At 42.6% G+C, this 16,731-nt stretch overlaps 1 protein-coding gene across 10 annotated transcripts in view; it reads left to right on the top strand.

Moving 5' to 3' along the window:
- The first annotated feature begins 1,435 nt into the window (after positions 1 to 1,435).
- The window catches only part of EYA3 (EYA transcriptional coactivator and phosphatase 3), a 55,228-nt gene continuing 39,932 nt past the window's right edge, over positions 1,436 to 16,731 (top strand). For 3 of the 10 annotated variants that reach the window (XM_083750816.1, XM_083750813.1, XM_083750812.1), the window contains exons 1-2: positions 1,436 to 2,945; positions 6,177 to 6,316. The gene's annotated coding sequence lies outside the window, so the exon portion shown is untranslated. Of the gene's footprint in view, positions 2,946 to 3,105; positions 3,425 to 4,375; positions 4,899 to 6,176; positions 6,317 to 16,731 lie in introns of those variants that run through there. The other 7 variants (XR_014567135.1, XM_083750815.1, XM_083750811.1 and 4 more) reach the window with 5 other exon arrangements.

The raw sequence follows: 16,731 nt of genomic DNA, 5'->3' as shown, positions 1-16,731 counted from the left end.
TTTGAACCAGGCAGAGGGGAATGGAAGGATAGGAATATAAGAACCAGAAGGGGGCGGCACAGGCGAGAAAATCAAATACCAGGAAGCTAAAAAAGCAACAGATATTTTTGTTGCACAGGCAAAGGGCCAAGTACTTTCTTAACAAAGAGCCAAATATAGCAGGTCAGGTGGTGCAAGATGAGACAGTTCTTTCCGGGAGTGTCTGAGGAAACGGTGGTTGCTACTTCAGCCACACGCAACCAGGACTTAAAATCCTCATCTAACCCTTTGCTGTTCAACAAGACCATTGCAGGAGGTGACCTCTGATCTTGGTTTCAGCAATTTACAGGATAGAAATGTTCTCCATCCCAAGAGCTGTGGGGAAAGTATCTATAATATGTCCATATCATAATAGAAAGGGGTTTCGGCTTTTGCTCTCAAACTTTTAATTTGGGAAAGGGGTTTTTTTTTGTATAAACTTTCTGTATTAGTACAGAACAAGCCTTACCATCCTAATACTTAATCAGAGTACATCAGTAGCCTCACAGTAATAAAATCAAACCCATCTAGATGTTAGATGTACTCATTCCTTTAAAACAGAACTACAGTTCTGAGCATGCTTACTTGCAAGTCAGTTCCACTGAAACTAGTGGGACTTGCTGCCATGTAAATGTAGATTGAATTGGGCTGTAATCCTAATTACAGGGAAGCCTAGGGCTTGCCGATCAGAAGGTCGGCGGTTCAAATCCCCGCGACGGGGTGAGCTCCCGTTGTTCGGTCCCAGCTCCTACCAACTTAGCAGTTCGAAAGCACATCAAAGTGCAAGTAGATAAATAGGTACTGCTCCGGCGGGAAGGTAAACGGCGTTTCCGTGCGCTGCTCTGGTTCGCCAGAAGCGGCTTAGTCATGCTGGCCACATGACGCCGTACACCGGCTCCCTCGGCCAGTAAAGCGAGATGAGCACCGCAACCCCAGAGTCATCTGCAACTGGACCTAACGGTCAGGGGTCCCTTTACCTTTAGGTTCCACTGAATTCAGAGGAGAAATGGGATCAATAGGACCTTACAGCTGTTAAATTCTTTTCCAGTGTCTAACAATCATTGTGTGATTTTCTGTGCAAAAATGGGAGGATGCCTTTTAAAATACGTTATTTCTTCTAAAGTAGCTTGGCAACTGAAGAATTATCAAGACACTCTGTTAGTTCACTACCCTTTTATCTTACATTCATAGCATTATAAAGTTAATTGAACTTCCTAGTATTATAAAGTTCAAATCATGGTGACAGCCATTCAGCAAAGAAACGGAAGGTTTTCGTACAGTGTGAAGACTACAAATAAGTGGTTAGATTCTACAGCCAGATGTTGTACTTAGGCTTACAGAGACACCAAAGTGATGTGTTATAAATGTCAAAAATGTTAAGGGCAAGAGAAATTGGAAAAGACTAATAAGACTCTGTGGAAAGGCTTTATTGTATTAAAATAATCTTCTTTTAAAAAAATGAACATTGAGTATGGGTTGTTTTTACACAAGCATGGATTCTAGAAAAAATCCTGAAAATATGTTACATGAGGCCACATGTAAGGGAACAATGGGCAAATCTTGGCAATTACTGGAAGAGAGGCAATCTGGCAACTCCACACACATCATTCTAAGATCCTGTGAGTTGAAGAAAAGCTGGAAACTGGGAAAGCCAAAACCCCTCAGATGTAATTGCCCTCACTTACGCTTTTCTTTGCCCAGCCAGTATGGGTAAGGGAGATTAGCAGACTTAGATGTTCTGGGCAAGACACCATTTCAGAGCCTAGCTTCTTGTGAGGATAAAAGGCTGCTCTGAACTTTACAGAGGAAGGGATTATACAAGTAGAAAGTTACAAAAACTCAATACTTTCTAAGCTGAACCCTTGAGATAGGCAATGGGTGCAAATACTTCGTTTTAGGAGTGTGCTAGAATAGGGCACCTCATTGCCCAACTCTTGGAACAGCTGCTCCAATTAAGGCAGGGGTTGCTGTGGCCCTGCAGTTGTTGGGACTGTAACTCTGATAAAAGATTATGCTGTCTCGGCTGGAATCCAGCCAGTTCTGGACTGCCACAGGTCCTTCATCTCTGGTTTAAAATCCAACCTGCCAAGAGTTTCAGGATGGCTTGTGTAGGCTAACTAATAATAATAAAATAAGTTCTTATATACTGCCCTATGTCCTAAAGTAAACCAGGGCAGTGCACAACGTAATAAAAATTGCATGCATGCATTTATGTTTAGTACAATGGGCTGCGTGCACACCAACTATCTAAAGCTCACGACTTCCCACAAGGAATCCTGGGAATTGCAGTTCACACTCGAGAGTTCTACCTTCCAGTACTCTTGAACTACAGTTCCCAGGATTCCCTTGAGGGAAGCCGCGTACCGCACGGCGTGCAGGCAACCGCTGCGGCGGGCGACACCTAGGGGCGGAGAGGAGTAACGCCGCCACATCTGCAGGCGGACGGCCGCTGCTTCACCGCCGCCCTTTGCTAACCTTTGGCGAAGGTCGGGTCAGCAAAAAAGCGGCGCATGCGCTATAATTGACCGGCCTCTTCAGCGGGGGAGCGAAGGCGGGCGAAGCTAAGCGGGCCGTTGCTTGACAGTCACGCAGCCCAAGCTCCTCTCTTCCCCCGCCCCCGGCTACCAGCGGTCACTTTGAAAGGCAGAAACGAAGCGCCATGTGGGGGTGGGGGGAGAGAGAAGGACTCGTCTCAGAGAAGTCCATAGCAAAAATTCGGCCAACCAAATCCCCGCTTTCCCCTCTCGTCACTTCCGGCACAGAACTTCCGCTTCCGGGTGTGAAGCCTAGCCGAGGTTTGCCGAAGCGGGTCTCGGTTCCTTCCTTCCCTCCCTTCCTTTTTTCTTCCTTTCTTCCCTGAGAGTCCGGTCCGTCGCCGCTGCCATGTCGCCCAGTGCTGAGGTCGGCCGCGCAAACGACTCGTCACGGTGAGAGGGGAAAGAGCTCTTACTCCGCCTCCTTTCCTCCGCCCTCCCCCCACCTTACCCGCTCCTCTTTCCTCTCGCGCGATCGGCTCGCGGTCGGTAGGCGTGGCCCGGGCAGCTGTTGGCGTGGCTCCTCCCCCTCGCGCGCCGGTTACCTTGTCAGTCAGCGCAGGGAGGGAGGGAGGGAAGGAGAGCGGTGGAGGGAGAGCTGCTCGCTCCCAGGAACGGCGTGGCGGACCTGTGGAACTCACTGCCACATCATGCGTGTGACGGCTTTAAAACATGGGCAGAGAAGCTGTGGCCCTGCAGATGGTGTCGCGCTACAGCTCCTCAGCAGCCGTGACCGTTGGGCGGGCTGGCGGGAATTGGAGGCTGATGATGTCTGGAGGGCCACAGGTTTCTCACTCGTGCAGCTAAAGGCATATTTCGAAGGTTGATAGGGGTTTTTTGGAGATCAGACGAGAGTCGCAAAGGTGAAGAAGGTGTGTGGTCCTCTGAAAGGAGGAGGAGGACACAGCAACGGCATTGCTTTGCATTGTGATTTTTGGTGGCTTAAATCGAGCCACCATGTTCAGAGGCAGTGTATCTGAATACCGTGTGACTTGGCGATGCACCCAGGTGGAGGAAGGGTTGTTATTTTCAAGTTCTGCTTGTGCAGCCTGCCCCCTTGGCCATATCTGGTTGGCTAGTCTGAATTCTAGGCTAGATAAGAATTTTGGACTGATCTTGAAGTACCTCTTATATAGGGGTAGTTGGGTCCCTGAGGAAAATTGCTGTGGGTTAAACCACAGAGCCTAGGACTTGTCGATCTGAAGGTTGGCGTTTCGAATCCCCACGACGGGGTGAGCTCCCGTTGCTCGGTCCCTGCTCCTGCCAACCCAGCAGTTCGAAAGCACCTCAAAGTGCAAGTAGATAAATAGGTACCGCTCCGGTGGGAAGGTAAACAGTGTCTCCGTGCGCTGCTCTGGTTCTCCAGAAGCAGCTTAGTCATGCTGGCCACATGACCTAGAAGCTGTACGCTGGCTTCCTCGGCCAATAAAGCGAGATGAGCGCCGCAACCCCAGAGTCGGCCACGACTGGACCTAATGGTCAGGGGTCCCTTTACCTTAAAAGAAGATATGAGTCTAATAGTATAGGACTCATAACAAGTAAAATGTCAGCTCAGCGGTCTTCCGTTGTAGTTCTTGGGCCTTTTCTCTGCTGGTCTGTAGCTTTACAGTTGTACCTTGGGTTAAGAAAGAACTTAATTCGTTCTGGAGGTCCGTTCTTAACGTAAAACTGTTCTTAACCTGAACTTTAGCTAATGGGGCCTCCCACTGCCGCCACGTGATTTCTGTTCTTATCCTGAAGCAAAGTTCTTAACCCAAGGTACTATTTCTGGGTTAGCGGAGTATGTAAACTGAAGCGTCTGTAACCCGAGGTACCACTTATTTGTTCTGATTTGAAAGGGGGGAGAGGGGTGGTTGGAAGTAGTAAGTGAAGCTGAAAAACGCGAATGAAATCAAAACAGGAATGGTCCATGCTTCTGTGTTTGAGATAGGGAAACCTGTGGCCATTTAAATGTGCATGTGTTGGTCACAGTTGATGGAGTTGTGCATCTGTTTTGCCATTTGTGTACCCCAAGTTAATTTCAACTCCCAAGTGTGTGTTCTTTGATTGCCCTTGTGTGGACCCTGGGAATCTCAATTTGTTGAAAAGATTCCTGAACCCGGGCACAAATGGACAGTGGTACAACAGTTGTGGCAAAATGCTGTACAGTACTGGTATTTCAACACATGACGATCTTTTAAATCAACTATACTGGATCCAGAACTGCAATGGGAGTAATACCAGGAATAACACTTCAAAAATAACTGTCATATCAAAACATTATTAAGACATCCCTAGGAAGGGATACAAAATGGGATGATACATGTCACTGAACAACCAACTTCCTATTGCTATTTGAAGAAAAAGGTACATAGGTCAGACCTTAACCAGAAAAATGGGGAAAATAATTAATTTTAAACTCTAATGGCTACAAAAGGTATTGGAGCTCCATCATGGACTTGCTCTGCCAGCAGAGGCATTCTAATAGTTGTGACATACCACTGTCACTCTAGTATTTTTTATTTTATTCACTCAACTGCAAAAATGTTACAGGAACAGGCAATTCTCGTAAGTTCAGCTTGGGTAATGTAATATTCAAACATTAACCTGTAAGACTGTTCTGAGATCTGAAGTACGTGCTTGTAATATAGAAGCGTAATGGGAGTGGAGAATGTGGTTTGATGCCTATTCCTGGATTTCAAAGTTATTTGCAGAAGATAAAATAAAAGGCATCTTTCTTTTAAATTAGATTGTTGAGAGGAATAAAAGTGGAGTGAAGAGATAAAGATTGGGGGTACAAGCATACATTGTTTATTGCTCCTTATGAGACTGTGAGTGCAATTGCAAGCAGCCCAGCCACATGGGGGAAGGAAGCCCCTTGCTGCCCCTCTTTTGGCCATGGGAGTGGAACTGGCTAGGGTTTCCCCCCTCCAACTCCTGCACCCAGAGGGTGTCTGGTTTAATAGACTGCAATATAGTTAATAATAATGATATTTATTTTTTTTTGTATCCCGCCCTCCCTGGCCAAAGCCAGGCTCAGAGCAGCAAACAAGTAAAAATAGCACAGTGTACATAAAATCACACAGTCAATTAATTAAAATATATTCTTAAATCAATTCAGAATCAAATTAATGGCAACCATTGAGTTAGAGGTCTATGAGGGTTACAGAAGGAGAGAAGGGGTCGGACTGTGCCTTGGCCGAAGGCCTGGCGGAACAGCTCCGTCTTGCAGACCCTGCGGAAAGATGTCAAGTCCCTCAGGGCCCTAGTCTCTTGTGACAGAGCGTTCCACCTGATTGGGGCCACGACCAAAAAAGCCCTGGCTCTGGTCGAGGCCAGCCTAACCTCCCTGTGGCCCAGGATCTCCAAGATGTTTTTATTTGAAGACCGTAAGGTCCTCCATGGGACATACCAGGAGAGGCGGTCCCGTAGTTAAAACGTAACTTTTATATGCATGGGGGAACCAAAAAAGTAGTGACTCACTTTACTGCAAAAATGTGCTTTACTGTAGTGGTCTAGAACTGAACCAACAATATATTCTGCGAGGTATACTTGTAGTTTTTTGTGGGAAAGAACAGCTCAGTTCTGGGATTGAAAACAAGTTCCTGAGCATGTAACCAGAGGTACCCTGTTTCTTAATTCTAGGAATATTTCTCCCCTCGGCTATATTTTTACACCTGGTTTCAGTTGGTGGATCTTGAGGTTCTAATAAAAACAACAGCAAAAAGAAAATAGATCCTGCAGCAGCAGAAAGAAAGACCCAGAAGCTAACTATGAAGACTCAGGTAAAATAACTGAGTAATGGAGGTGGTGGCCATTTGTGTACATGATCTTGCATGCTATATAGACAAACCTGGATTCCTTTGAAATCTGGGTTAGCTAGGAGATTGTAACGTACACCTGACAATGCCTATGGTGTAGTGGAGCATTCACACAAATGGTCACAATGTTAAACACAACCACCCCATCATAGAATTGTGGAGTTGGAAGGGACCCCAAGGCTCATCTAGTCCAACCCTCTGCAATGCAGGAATCTCAGCTAAAGCATCCATAACAGATGGTTGTCCAACCTCTGCTTCAAAGCCTCCAAGGAAGGAGAATCCACCACCTCCCAAGGGTCCATTCCACTGTCAAAACAGCTCTTCCTGCCAGAAAGTTATTCCTGATGTTTAGTCAGAATCGTTCCTTTTCTCAAGCAACTTGGCAGAGTGGCAGGGCCTTGTTTCTGAAGCCAGTCCAAACTTCAGAGAATATCTAAAGAGCAGTTGTTAAGTGGATTCTTTGCTTTTTGCCCCAGTTCCAAGTTTGGGAGTAGGGCAAGAGCTTGCCAGGGGTGGGGGAGCATGGGGCCAAATGAGGCTCTAGGATTCTCTTCAGGCCACAGTAAAATAGGCTTTAACTCACCGTTAAACAGTGAGACACACTGATAGACAGTCATAAGATTATGAGCGTACACTTGCCTTGTACTCAGATCTTCGTTTATATCAGTTTTTTAAAAGAGAAAATATGATTTTAAATGAAAACTTAAAGGGAAATTAGATTTCAGTAAAATTCTGGTTTTCTTGATTTTTTCAAAATAATTTTTATCTGCATTGTTTTGAGCCTGTTACTATGGCAACATGGTTGCTAAAGCATAAAGCACTAGACCTGGTTGCTTACTGCCAAATGGCATGGCTGCTTCTTGCTTTGAACAGCTTTCTTGTCAGAGGAATAGGCTAATGCAAAGCACTAAACATGTTTTGGAAAACAAATATAAAAGATCTTGCTAGAGATCTATACAGGCAGGATGTGCAGAATCTTGCGGCCTTCAGTGGTCAACATGTGAAACTGCATGTTTAATTGTCTACTTAATCATCTATGAAAACGAATAAAAATTACTTACAAAAAAACCCCAACAACATATCGAAGCCCTGCACACATTTGGAACATTTTGCTCTTGCTGGTAATTGAAGCAAGCATTATCTAACTAAATTAAGACTGATGGCAGCCTTAGTTAAATAAATGCAACTTGTTTAGTGCTTTGATTTTGTCAGCCAACTGCTAGCAACACAGAAAGGCTAAGGCTGCAGTCCTCAGTGCACTTGCTGAACAAGACTTTCTTCTGAGTAAACATGCTTAGGATTACATCACCAGTAGCATGTCTACATGGCAGTAAGTCCTGCTGTGTTCAGTTTGGCATCCTCCCTTGTCAGATTGCAGCCAATGTGTTTCTTTAAAGCTGATTGTTTTTCTTTTGATTATCCTGTACTGTAGTTGCAGGTGTTCATAAGAGATTTTAACAGATTTTTCATAGATACTAGTTGATCAATCAGTTCATCTGTCAATGGGTAAAAACAGCATTTCTGAAGCCAGGGACATTCTTCCTGTGTTTTTAGATTATGTACATATATACCATAGTAAACATCATCCTTAGTCATTTATCTTTCATTGGAAACAAGAATGCTTCATTTAAGATGCTGCAGTTTTTAAGCACTTGTACTAAGAAATTGTGTATATCTGCTGCCTGATAAATGGGAATTCCTTTATAGTCAGTGTAAAAGATTTAAAATTGGTTTATCTGGCTAAGTAATAGATTAAATGTTGTAGCTGTAATTTTGATACAAGGAGTAGGGCAAAGTCTTGGTCTCATTTTTTGTTGTGTGTGTACAAACCTTGACATCTGTTTTTGGTGGGGGTTTTTAAATTGTGAATCAGTTTGGCAGCCTGGAATGTTACAGTGGCAATTCTTGGTTTGTTGGTATGCTCAGTTTTTAAACAGCAACAATAATTCTAATTTTACCACACACTCTCACTCTGTTGTTCCCTGGGAACCTGTACTGAGTTTCTGAACTTGGAGATAACATATTGATTTCTTGACCAAGAGCCATTGATGGCCTGCTATTCCAAGAATTCTTTCAGTTCTCTTTTAAAGCCCTCTATAACAGGCATGTCCAACGATCCAATATAAAAACTGGCAGTGATCTACCACCCAGGGATGGGCGGGCGCACGCTGCTGGCTGCTTCTCCCGAAGGGGCAGGAATGGGAGCAGGGTGGGTGGGTGGTTGCTGGCTGCTTCCCCAGAGGGGGCAGGGGTTGGTGCAGGGTGGGCGGGCCATGCCGATCCTGCCTTCTCCCCCTGCCTCCCTCCACCCCTTCCTGTCAAAGAGAGCCACTCAGGTGATCCTGATGCCGATCCTGCCTTCTCCCCTTGCCTCCCTCCTGCGCAGGCGATGCTGTTGCTGGTCCTGATCCTGCCTTCCCTCATCGGAAACCTGGCTCCTTCATGCCCTAAAGCCGTTGTCTTTATGGCTATTGAGGAGCCTGCTGTGTTCCGGCTGCCTTGGGCTGGTGATCGACCCAGATCAACCCTGTGATCGATGGATTGATCAGGATCGACGGGTTGGACATAGAGGCTCTATCTATAAGAACGTAATAAAACGCTGATTTGATTTTTTTTTTTTTTTTTTGAGGTTTTGGGGTGCCCAATCATTTGCATGGCATCTGAATTCCCATTTGTGTCTGGGCCCTCTGCTGCTAGATTATGCATGAAAAATAGTGCAGTCTGCTTCAGAATTTGGCTTTCTGACTCCATCAGATCATGATTATTTATTTAATTTGTATACCGCCCTATAACTGGAGATCTCAGTGTGGTTCACAACATAAAGGTACACCATAAAAAACCCACAAAACACATAATAAAAGCAAAAACAGAGACAACCCAATAATCTCCCCTTCCACAACACATTTTAAAAGGGCATTAGCTGTCAATCAGCCAAAGGCCTGGTTAAAGAGGAATGTTTTCACCTGGTGCCTAAAAGTGTATAATGAAGGCACCAGTCAAACCTCTCTGGGAAGAGTATTCTGCAAGTGCAGAACATCGCTTCCACTGCAGAAAAGGCCCATTCTTGTGTTGCCACCCTTTGAACCTCTCATGGAGGAGGCATTTGAAGAAGGGCCTCAGAAGATGATCTTGGGGTCTGGATAGGTTCATATGGAGAGAGGCAGTCCTTGAGGTATCGCAGTCCTGAGCTGTTTAAAGCAGTTAAAAAACATAACACCTCAGTAAAAGTTGATTGCGTTAGAAGCTATTCCAAAGGCATGTCTGAAAGCAAAGTTTTTAAAATATGCCTAAAAGAAAGCAGGGATGATTATGTTCAGCCGAGAGACAGTAACTGGCCCACAGCAAGATACAGAGCTTCATGACTAAATGGGGATTTCAACCCTGTTCTCCCAAGTCCTCCAACACTCTTAACCACCACAGTATTCTGGCTCTCAAATCTAGGGCTACCTTGGGAACGTGGAACTAGTTGTGTGGGTTTTTTTTGGCTCTTTCCCAGTGATAGGAAATGTAAGATATGTTGAATAATAGCTAGATTAGTGATAGTAATTTTAACAATTTATTGCTAATTGTTTTTTTTAAATGTTGTGGTTCCTTCATTCTGGCTTCACAATATTTTTAAAAACGGCAACATAGACAGTCAGCTCTGTAATGCAAGCTCATCTTAAATAAATTATAGCACTTTGAAGTTGTGCTTATTATGGCCTGAGTGCCAGAATTATTTTAATTTTTTAAAAAAGATTTCATATTGAGTATTGTTACAAAATAAAATAAAGTACACTGTGCTTTAAAGGGTATTAGATTTGTTCCAAACATGAAGGTTTTTTCGGAAAAGCAACAGGCAGTGCTGTTGAAAATTTGTTTGTGACGCCTCCAGGAAAATTAGGTCATATGATGTAATTATAAGACCAGGAAAAAATAAATCTCAAGCTTCATTGTTAAGCATGCTAACAGGATTTATTTCTGAGTAAACATGGTTAAGATCAGGCTACAAGTTGTTTAACAGATATTACTCTTTGTTACTTTAGTAATTGATTGTATTTATTATCTAAGGTGGTTGCATAAGAGTGAGAAAGCAACTTCAGAAATCCCTGCTTTTCCCCAGAGGTGTGTCCACACCAGCCAATTTTTCAGTGATCTGTTCTCATTTAATCCGTTTTTTCTGCAGACTGAACCAAATGCTGTATTCTGTCTGTGTTTGAATTAATGAAAAGCCATTGTTTCAAGACACTGAATGGAAGCAAATAACCTCTCTCTATATGTGCTTTGTTTTTGAATTTATAAAACATGAAAATGAATACCACATAATATTGGAGTCAGCCTGCGTGTTTGTCTTTTGCAGTAGAAATGCCACTGTGGAGAAGCATTTCAGAGTTTTGTCTCATTTTGTAGTTCTATTCCCACCTCATCAACCTTTGTTGGAGTACTGTTTCGGTTTTCTTTTTTAAAACGGTCTTGACTTTCCCCCTGCCTTCCTCTTCAGCAGTCTTCACAAAGTGATATACCGTATATTCTCTTCTCATTGTTTTGTTTTTTTCTGCGTTTTGTATGTGGATGTTACCTGGAACATCTTTTTTTTTTTCATTGTCTCTCCTTTAACATTTTTTTGCACACTCCCATTACTGTACTGTTGCACTTCTGGGCGTGTTCAAGTATTGGCACCGTTAAAATAAACCCAAATACCATACTCCCCCCCCCCAAGCTAGAAAAATCTGCAACTCTATTCATTTGGCTTAAAAGGTACAATGGGCAAATCTCACAGAGATGTGAAGGAACACGGAGCATGGCCTCTTTTTGGGTTGCCTCAGAGTTGTAGAATGAGTACTAATTAATTTTTTCTATGATTTTGATTAGCTTTCTTTTATACATGTATTTTTAATTTGTTTGTTAACTATTGCATGAACGTATTTATTGAAAGACAAGTTAGGAGTATTAGAAAGAAGGAAATCAATACAAAATGGGAAAACAGAACATTATAATAGTGAAGGTCTCCTGGGGTAGCTGTGCTTCATAACGGAGGCAATTGAGAGATACATGGATTTTCATTGGATGTATTTTAAATAGTTTTATATTCTCACCATCTCCCAATTTATACAGTGCTTCTCATACAGTTTTTTGAAGTGCTTTTCATTCATTTATTATTTAAATGACTCTTCTCCCACTTTTCTATGCCAAAGTATACTTGAGGCCGCTCCCAATAAAAAGACACCTGCAAATCAATTTTTAAAACCCAGTTAAAAAGCAATAAATTGATGCAGGTCTATAAAAATCAATGCAAATCAATAAAATGCAAAATGTTAAAATACAAATCATGAATAAACAGTTAAAATCCGGCTGTTTAAACATCAAAGAAGGCTAATAAAGAGAATACTTACTTGAATTTTGTTATTTCTCATCTATCCAGCCAAAGGGTTCAGGGATGATAATGATGCTATTAAAAAAAAAAAAGTCACTTACCTAAATGCCAGTGGCATTCATATAGCACCCCACTCCTAATCAATCTCATTTTTCATTGCAGAATCCAGCTGCCTCTCCATCATGGTGTTTCCCAGATTGGCATTGTTCAGTAATACATGTCAGAAAGACGAGGGATGAGTGATTGGGGTGGGGTTTCAGTGGAAGCAGGATAAGCCGTATACTAAATATACTACAGCTGTGGTGGCTGGGACCTTAAATGGCTCTTTGGGGAGGAGAAAACGGAAGTTGATGCAGAATTCCTGAGTGACTAATTCATGGACATGATGGAGTGGCTATCCAGGACAGCTGACCCAGAAGTGAGTCTGCAAAGACCACCTGGCATGTGAAGGTTGTGCTAAGACAAGCTGCTTTTCTGCAGTTGAGGAGAAGAGAGTCCCTGCCCGGGGAAGGGAAAGGAAGATTCCCTGAACATGCTCTGTATATTTGGCTGGACTCTGACAGTAAGAGGAGGGCACTAGGAATCAAAGATATGTTTTAGTACTGACGTATCCTTACTTTTTGGAATGAGAGTAAATTTACCTGCTGCAGCGATCCAGTATCCCAAGGAGTGGAGACAGGCACAAGTCCCTATCACATTGTCCTAAACCAAAATAGATATACTGCCGTTCTGTTTTAGCTTTATTTGAGAATGGTACTATACTATTCGCCCCAATGTGTCAGTTTTCTACACATTTGAGAAAGAGGCTAGTTTTCTGAATGCAAGGTTTTTCAAAGGTTGGCTCCAGTTCATTCCATCGGTGCAAGAGACCACCTTGGTTGCAAATCCTGGGGAACATGCTTCCTGGCTTGCATGCCTTTTCCACCTGGCCTAGGAAGGCAGAGTGGGGATTCTGTTGCTGTTACTGTTGCCTTAATTGTTTAAACTGCTTTTTAACTTGTGTGTTTTTAAATTGGGGGGGGGGTGTTGTTGTTTTTAAATTAAAGGACCTAAGATGTGCCTGGGAAGAGAGGAGCTGGGGAGAGCAGGGATGACCCCAATTGATGTGGTTCTGTGCAAGGGGAGGTATTGTGTGCAGGTGGGGCGCACGGCATGCAGACAGTTAGCAACTGTGTTGTGTGCCAGCCTTTTTCCAACCTGAGGAGTTGTGGTTGTCCTTTCAGCCAGCCCTCAGGTGTGCTTGGATGGTTGTTTCCGGAGGGTGATGCTTGAGGAGTGCTCTTTAGCCTTGTGGAGCCTTCAATCTGGGGTTCGATTTTATCCCCTATGCTGTTTTAACATCTACATGAAACTACTGAATGGGGTTATCCAGAGTTTTGAGTATGTTGTCAGCAATTTGCTGATGACACACAGTTCTACTTCTCCTTTACATCGGCAGGTGTGGCTGTGGATGTGCTGGACCATTGTTTTGCCCTGGTAATGGACTGGATGAGAGCCAACTAACTGAATCTCAATCCAGACACTGTTAGTGGGTGCTTCCCTAGCATGGTTGGATGGGAAGTGGCCTGCTCTTGATGGTGTTGCACTCCCTCTGAAGGAGCGGATATGTAGTTTGGGGGTACTTCTTTGCTGTCACTTGAGTGCCTTACATCAGCTTTAGTTGGTGGTTCAGCCACACAGGGATAGCCTAACGTCTGTCATCTATGCTCTGGTATATATAGGGAATAACTGTCTGTTGCTGAATTTGGTGGCCAGGTTGCTAACCAGGGCAAGGTGATTTAAGCATATTACACTGATCCTGGCCCAACTGCACTGGCTGCTAATTAGTTTTGTGTTCTCATTTTTTATTTTTTGTTGTGAACCGCCCTGTGATCTTCAGATGAAGGGCACTACACAAAATTTATTAATAATAAACAAATGCAAACATAAATAAACACATAAATTCGCCAAAGTATTCAGGGTTATATGTAAAAGAGGTTTTTGTGAAAACCAATTTTATGTAAATCACTTCTGATGATTAAGTGGTATAGAAATCCTGTTCAATAAATAGTAAAGGGGTGATTAGAATGGTGGTGGTTTTCTTTTCTTTGTTTTCCTTGCAAACCATTTTTTTGCTGCTGCAGATGGAATAGAACAGTGAATTTCTTACTGGTGATTGTTTTGGTCAGCCCTCACTTCCCCTCCCCCCCCTTTTATGTTATGCTTTTGTCATTTCCAGTCTTACAAGTAGACTCTTTTCTTTAAAAGGCATCAGTTTTGTTTCTTAGTCAGTGAGGGGGTGTTTTTTAACATCTTAAACTTTACTATAGTACACCATAGAAGCTGGATTGTTTTTGAAATCTCTTTCTCATACCAGCCAGTTGCTTGAGCAGACTGCAGCCATGAATGCATACCCTCTGACATTTCCCAAGCAAAATGGGGGGTGCCCTTATCTATTCATAATGCCTCAATTCTGACACAAAGGATTATTCCCAAGTACATACTCTGCTTAAATATTACTCATTGTGGATGGCTCCTTCTTGATTGCTGTATTAATTTACCTTGCAATAACTGCATGCTAAGAGCATTAAAAAAATAAGTTCCCCCCAAACCTACTGACACCTCCCTCTTATGCATTGGTGGCACCACTTTGGCAATACACTAGTACCTCAGGTTAAGAACTTAATTCGTTCTGGAGGTCCATTCTTAACCTGAATCTGTTATTAACCTGAGGTACCACTTTAGCTAATGGGGCCTCCCACTGCCACCACACCACCGCCGTGCAATTTCTGTTCTCATCCTGAGGTAAAGTTCTTAACCCGAGGTACTATTTCTGGGTTAGTGGAGTCTGTAACCTGAAGCATCTGTACCCCGAGGTACCACTGTATAAGGATTCATGCTTGGAGAATTTGCTGTTAGTATACTTAGGAACACAGGAAATTTCCTTATATTGAGTCTTTCCATTGGTCTATCTAGATTAGTATTGCCTACTGCATGGACTGGCAGTGGCTTTCCAATATTTTAAATAGGGAAAGATCTCTCTCAGCCCTACATGCAATGCCAAGGATTTAATATGGCATGCAAGGCAGATCGTCTAGAACTGAATTGTGGCTCTTCCCCTCTACTTTCCACTGGTTAACCTCTGCCTCTCTAGATGCTGTTGTGTTCCAACTTCTGTCAGCCCCAGGCAGCATAGCCAATGGTCAGGGATGATGGGAGTTGAAGTGCAGCAATATCTGAAAAGCCATAGACTCCTGCTTTACAGGATATGAAAGGCTGTCTGGAAAAAGAAGTCTAAACACTCAGCAATTTGCACATACATCTGCACCTGAAATTGTACTAAATTGTGTACAATGGTACTAAATTGTGGTCACACTAAATAAGTATGAAGCATCTTTATTGGTCAGAAACTAGGGGAAGGGAAACCACAACAACTCCCATTATAAGAAGACTGGGGAAGACGTATATGGCACAGAACGTTAATTTTTAAAACAATGTATACTGTAATAGGAAATTTTGGAAGGGATTTCTAAGGCAAAAACCCAATGCTCTTTGAATTGTAGTATATATATATATATATTAGGTATTGGAACCAAAAAACACTATCAGAGTCTTGGAAGTAAACGAAACAAACAGCGTGGAAACAGAACCAGTGTGATTTATATTCAAAAACATAGATAAATGTTATATATTTTATTATCTAGTTTGTTAATGTTTTTGTCTCTTTCATTTCTTTAAAAGGAACATTATCCCGTCTTAGATTACAGTGCTAAGCACACTCGTATGACAGTCAGTTCTATTACAGATGGAGGGATCTGCTCGATGTCATTTCTAAAAAAATGGTTGAAGCCTAAAGGAAGAAGGGACAGATACCCAAAGTAGTCACTGACCGTGATATATTGAGAAGACGTGTGTCTTTGATTATTTTCAAAAGCAAAAGGCAAACCTCATTCCTTTTTTAAAAAAAGAACTTTGTACCATAAAGGCTTTTAATAAAATTGATAGACTGTTCATTCTTCAAAATAATTTAAAATACCCACTTCTGTTTACCTTAATAAACGGACCATGGATTATGACAAATAGTTATATCATCTTCACTTAACTGATTTTAGCACAGATTGACACAGAATGTGAGGTTGGTCTCATCTTTTAATGTTTATTAATGGCAATAATAAGAAGCGTAAGTGTTGAGTCATGGTATCTTTCTATAGAAGCACAAAAAATTGCATCTTTTGTTTGATAACCACCTTTTGATTCAATGAGTCTCAAGACAGTTAAATGAAATGAAGCGAAATGCAGTCGATAATGCGTTTGTAATTTGTCGCGTTCTTTCTGTACAGCTTCTAGGGAGGTTCGTTCAACCAGAGGTTGGTTAATGAAGCTTGCTTTTTTGCTCTGCACAGTTTCACATGCATCTGCTTGTAGATGCTGTGAGGGTTTAGCATTTAAGTAATTTGAAGATCTAAGAAAACAATTGGCATGGGCATTAAACGTTGCTAAGCAATAGGAAACGACACTTTGTAGCAAGGGAAATTTATACAACATTGTTATTGGGTTTGGAAAACGGTGGCACATGCTTCATTATAGCTGCCATTTAAGGAGAGAAAGTTGTTGAAAAGTGGCAAATCTGGAGAACGAGGCCTTTGGATTCTTTGATTTTTCTGGGTTTCTGTGGGATGAAACCGACCATCCAGGAAGCTGTGGTATCAAAATTACTATTTGGATCAAAGGGAGATTATTGTTCTTATTCGTGGTTCTCGATTTAAAACTCTTTTCTCTTGACAGATAAATCTAGTGGGGTGGGGGCTGTACAAGAAAACAAAAAATAACCCAAATACTGCATCAGGGAACTGGGATTTCTGCCTGCTGCATGGAATATGCAAATGAACTAAATGTGTGCAGTTTGTATGCTTTTATCTGTTTATAGTCCTGGTGATGTTTAAGAAGCTATGCAAGGGACTGAACTCCACCCCCTGGCCACCGGAAATCCTGTTAATCAACCCCCCCCCATACTTTGTATTGCCTATATCAGCTTCCCCAACCCAGT

Source organism: Podarcis gaigeae (assembly GCF_964106915.1).
Source record: "Podarcis gaigeae genome assembly, chromosome: 8".
Taxonomy (NCBI): Eukaryota; Metazoa; Chordata; class Lepidosauria; order Squamata; family Lacertidae; genus Podarcis; species Podarcis gaigeae.
This window is presented reverse-complemented; position numbering and strand designations above follow the sequence as displayed.